The sequence below is a fragment of the Sarcophilus harrisii genome, chromosome 5 (genome assembly GCF_902635505.1).
Source record: "Sarcophilus harrisii chromosome 5, mSarHar1.11, whole genome shotgun sequence".
Lineage (NCBI taxonomy): Eukaryota > Metazoa > Chordata > Mammalia > Dasyuromorphia > Dasyuridae > Sarcophilus > Sarcophilus harrisii.
The window spans coordinates 282,689,211-282,694,990 of NC_045430.1; the positions used below are offsets into that span (position 1 = coordinate 282,689,211).

The 5,780-nt window shown below is 41.8% G+C and overlaps 1 non-coding gene across 1 annotated transcript; it reads right to left on the minus strand.

Moving 5' to 3' along the window:
• Positions 1 to 1,401: 1,401 nt before the first annotated feature.
• On the minus strand, positions 1,402 to 1,504 carry LOC111721203. Its single transcript, XR_002770523.1, has one exon. It is a non-coding gene; the product is annotated as a U6 spliceosomal RNA (small nuclear RNA).
• Positions 1,505 to 5,780: the final 4,276 nt, after the last annotated feature.

Here is a 5,780-nt window from a genome sequence, read left to right on the forward strand (position 1 = left end):
CCTAGGTTATTGTGAGGATCCAATGAGATATTTCTAAAGCCCTTTGTAAACTTTAAAGTGCTATATAAATGATAGACATCATTATTATTCTGTTTTGAGTCACATGTACCACTAAAATCAGATTGTGGAAAGTTCTTTCATCTCATTTACCTCAGGTGTCTTGGCAATGATGGACTGTAGCTGCCTGTTATGTTTATTTCTGAAGATAAGGAGATAATAGATAAATCAGTCAAGTGTATTGGAGCTTATCTGAAAGGGACTATGGGAGAGGGTATGAAGCCCCTGCCTTCAAGAAACTTCTGGTCTTCCCAAGATTTTGGATCATTTACCCAGAGGCAGTTGGTGAAGCCTTTTATGGGCCAGGGGGACAGAAGGTGATGGGCAGCTCATCTGACTCTACTTCCCAGGGTGCTCACTTCCTTGGGACAGGCTGTACTTTTCTGAGGGGTCCTGCTTTGGAGAAGCCGGCTGCTGGCACTCACGGGCCACACTCCTTGGCAGTAAATGCTGGCTCAGCCCTGACAGATTGATGCCTGTTTCCTGGGGATTAATAACCAACTGAGAAGCGTTGATGGCCTCGCACGGGGCCAGGAGTCATTACCCTCGGCTGGTCATTAATCCCCAGGCAGCGCCCCTCCCTCCACACGGGGAATTGCTTGGCAAAGTTGAAAATGGAAATATATTTATATGATGCAGAAGATTTCTCTTTTCCCACAGATAGTGAGATTACACTTAGCACGGGAGAGCTATTGCCAGCCATTTAATGTCCTGAATATTAGTGTGCCCGACTGCCTAATGGGTCTCTCCACACTCAGATTGTGCAGTCTTGAGGTTTCCGCTTTTGTCCCCCTCCCCAACGATCAGAGAACGCCAACGTCAGCCTTTGGTTCCTTGCGTTTTACCCCCAAGCCTCTCTGCCTCATTACGGTCTCACAGGTATCAGAGGGCTTTGAAATGGTTTCCAGTTTTAATTGCCAGGTAGTCTAATGAAGGCAGCAGAAAACTGGGGAGCTGGAGGCGAAATCCCATGTGATCTAAGGCTGGACACTACCAGAATCACACAGAACAGGAAGTGGTCATGTTGTCTGCCATAGCTTCGGGTCTTTGGATCATATACAAATGGGATTATGCATATACATGCACACACATGCAAATGATGCTTTCCATATGCATACAGATATACATGAGTGTGTTCCCAATAGAGAATAGTAAGATGTTTAGACCTGGATGGCAACTTGGAGGTCATCCAGATCAACCTCTCCATTTTACAGAAAAGGAAATTGAGACACAGACAGTGGAAATTATTTCTCAAAGTTTCCGATGTAGGATTATAATCCTAGAGCCAGAAAGGACCCAAAGTCATCTGGTCCAATTTGTTCATTTTATTTTTTTATTAGTACAGATCCTATAGAACGTTTCATGAATTTGCATGCCATCCTTGCCCAGAGACCAGAATCTTCTCTGTATTGTTCCCATTTTAGTCTCCATGCTTCCAAGTGAGCACCTGGTCATTTTCTATATGTGGAAATTGAGGCCCAGAAAGGGGAATTGATTTGCTACAATCACAAAAATTGCATAAATACAAAGAAAATGTAAAAAAAAATCATCAAGTGCTTACTATGTACCAGGCACTGAACATGGCATTTGGAAGACAAATATAAGTAAGCAAGACACACCTGGTCCTCAAGGAGCTTGTACTCTAATAAGAAGAGGGGACATTTACTCATTTATCGGAAATTATCAAAAGCCAATAAGTAGGCTTGTGCACTTGCCTCTTGCTTCTTCAATGGGAAGAAAAAATGGGAGTGTGTTTGCCCCTAGACACAAGAAGGCCATTAAGATCTATATAGGAATGGATATGTTTGATTCATCCCCACTTCTGGCTGATTGGAGTATCAATACCTTACAAACCAACTCAGAGAGGCAGAGTACTAATGTGTCCTTGGGTTTCAGTCCTGCCTTGGATGCACAATGACTGGATGACTCCAGGACAGTCACTTAATTTACCAGTGTCCCAAACAGCTCCCAAAGACCATAATGAATCAAAAGCAATTTTTGAGCTTCATGGCTGAAGGGATTTGCCTGCTAAGGAGTCCCTGTACCAATTAAATCACAGGTATAGGACCAAAGCAAAACAAGTCACCATAAGCTAGTTTCAGAGGCTAAAAGACCACTTGTGAAGTATATTCTTTAGAGGGAAATTGTATTCTGGTATGGAATGAACTAGATGGAATGCAAGGTCCCTTTCCATTTGGAGATCCTAGCAGCATGAAAGACTATTCAAGTTAGAAGGGTCTACAGCAGTGATGCAATGGTCACAATTCTTTTTTGTGCAAGAAAAAAAACACAATTTAGCTAAAAGTGATTTTCATCAGGTATGAATATTTTGTAAACTCTCCAACTTCTTGCCAAAGACTGTCCCTGGAAATTGGAGTGGTGGTGATGAGACAGCTGCCTCACTGTCCAAAAATACACAAAATGCCTGTTCTCTGGGTCCAAGGCAGCCAACTATGGCAGATGGCTTAGGTGGAGACCTGCCCAGGCCATTCCAGGCCCTCTCCCTGGACCAAGTCCATGAGCTTCTCAATTGGTATGGAGCACACTAGCCCAGGCACCGGGAGCAATGTGTCCATGTTTATTCTTCCTATAGTCTGGCAATTTGGGGGTCAAGAAAGAGAGTAAATTAAGATGTTTTGACCTACAATGTTCACAATCTCAGAAAAAATTCTCCAAACACAGATCAACTCAACCATGACTTAGGTGAGCACTGGAATTTGATCTTGTGGATAAGAGGATGATGGAGTCGGCCCCTCCAGGAAGACTGAGGAGGACAGGATGGCTGCCTGGAGAAATCAAACGGGGTATAAACCAAGAACTCAATTCCTTAATCATGCTGACTGATTCCATGTTTGGAGCTGAAAAGACCCTGGAGTTCACCTAGGATGACTCTGATTTTAACAAGAAATTGAGATCTAGAATGTTTCTTTGTCTAAAAAGGTGGAAGTGAAATGGCAAAGCTGATATTTGAAGCCAGGTCTTTTGCCTCTAAATTCAGAACTTCCTCCACTGTACTGAATTTTACCAAAGTCCAACCAATCAATAATCACATATTCATTAAGAACCAAGTATGTGCTTGGCAGGGCAACTAAGTGACACAGTGGATAAAAGTAATGGACCTAGAATAAATTAGAGCAGATTTCAAATTTGACCTCAGACACTTATTAGCTGTGCAAGTCATTTTACCTTCTCATCTGTAAAATGAACTAGAGAAGGAAATGGAAAACCACTATACTATCTGTGCCCCCCAAACCCAAATGGGGTCACAAAGAGTATACCCTGAATGAAGCAATACAACAATAACTAAATGTGCTATGCACTGAGCTAGGCACTGGGAAGACACAGACTAGAGTGGATCAGTCCCTGTCCTCGGAGAGCTGACAATATACAAAAGGCAGATGAATGAATATGAACCCAAGTCAGCCCTTTGTGGACATATAGCACAGAACCTCAGGGAGAAACCCCAAGAGCATTGGGTCAGCTTTCTTTCCCATGGCTCTCCCACACATGGCAATGTGCATGTTCATCCCCTTTTCTGGACAGATGTCGAGAGCCCAGGGCATTTCTTTTGAAAGTAATGAATTTCCCAGGCACTTGGCAAGGAGATAGAAAACCAAGTTTACTTGCAGAAATGTAACTGGATCCTAAGTTCCACTACTGTTTCATTATTCTTAATAGCCCCGAGTCAATCCACAGATATTTCATCCTGCAGTTTTCAACTGATATGGAAATGTATGATGTTAATCATCGAAATACTTTACAAACTGACCATAAACCAATGTTTATGGCTAGTTAATCATCGTATTACTTTGCTTTAGGTAATTTAGTACATTACCATAATGTAGCAATCTACTTAATATAAATTTTAAAGGGAACACAATAAAAGTGGTAGAGCATTAATATATTATGCCTCTAACCAGAAATTCAGAAACAACTGAAGTTTGGACAGAGTTCAGATGGTCTGCGACTTTGGTTTCTTCTAGCTTTGCTGGGAAGAGAGTCAAGCTGTAATGAAAGCCAGGGGAGCCAAGTGGAGGCCGAGCTCTTGATCTCTCTGTCTCCTGCTCCATCCATCACTTGCCTCACTCAGGCAAAAGCAGGAGGCACCAGCCCACCTTTTTAGGAAGAGGGAACTTCATTGGAGACCATTCCCCACAGATGGGAGAGAAGAGGTGGTCTTATCTTCAGCACAACCCAAGTTTGCTGGAATGATTTATTGTTTTAAATTCATAAGATCATAGAATTAGAGCTGGAAGAAACTCAAGGGCCATGGCTTTCTTTTATTGATGGGAAAAGTGAAGTCCAATGAAATGATGCTGCTCTCAGTGAGGTTGGATTCTTAAGAATGAGGACTCGGTCACTCCAGAATAAGAGACTCTTGGGAGATGAAACCAGAAGAGTGACATTAAGAATTGAGCTCACAGACTATTACATGATATTTGGCCATATAGGCACTAGATTGTAAGTTCTAAGAAGTCAAGTATATATTTTTCATCTCCCACAGTAATATACAGAATAGGCGATTAGCTAATGTTTTCTGAATTATTATTTTTAAATCATCATTTCAACCTTTTTCACAGCCATGCTGTAGTTCAGTTAGAAATGACTCTAGGACAAGTTACTCTCCTGCTATTCCTTTATATTTAAGATCCTAGGGGCTATTGCACAAGTGGAATAAATAGTCACCTTTTCTAATTGAATAAGAATAAGAATAGTAGATGTTATTTAATAAATAATTATGGTTTGAGTTGTATAAGAGCACTGAACCTGGAGAGAGGACCAATTGATTACAATTCCTGCCTCAGACATTTGCTAACTGTGTGACCATGAGCAAGTCACTTAATTTCAGGCTGCCTCAGTTTCCCCATCTAGAAAATGCTATTGATATTAGTATGTACTTCTCAAGGTTATCATGAGGATGATCATCAGAAGATGCTTGTAAAGTGCTTTGTAAAAGTTAAAATACACTATCTCCTGGTGACGATGATGTTGACAATGACAATGGTAAAAGTTTAACCTCTGTAGGTTCACTGAAGGCATCCTTGGCACAATTATGATAAAAGACCGGGATGTTGTGGACTTTTTCCTCTTCCCACAAGGTTCTAATTTGTTCCCTAAATGAAACCCCTAGATTCTCAACAAGTTTCATTCTGTATCATTTGGAGAGGTTTGTTTTGTGGCTGTTGTTGTTACTGTTGCTGCTGCTGCCATTGCCCTTATGGAGGCTATTCTTACTGTTTCAGCTGTGGTTGCTATTTTTGTAACTGGTGTAACCAGTGCTGCTGGGGTTATTGTTTCAGGTGTTCCTCTTGCTTCTGGGATTATTGTTATTTTGTGGCTGCTGTTCTGGCTGTCCCTAGGGATGCTGCTACTTTTCATGTACTGCTGGTGGACTGGATACTTACATTGTCATGGATTTTGCTGCTATTCCTGGGGATGCTGCCACTGTTTCTATTAATAGTTCCATGGTTGTTTTGCTGCTGTTCCTGGGGATACTGCTACTGTTTCTATGGATAGTTGCATTGTTGTTGACTTTGCTCTGTTCTTGGGGATGCTGCTACTGTTTCTGTTGATAGTTACATTGTTGTTGGCTTTGCTGCTATTCCTGGGGATGTTGCTATTGGTCCTGCTGTTGCCCTTTCTGGGGCCAGACTGATAGCCACACTGTTGAGGTTGCTGCTGGTGTTTCTCCCATTGTTGTCTTTGGTTCTGCTACCATTGTC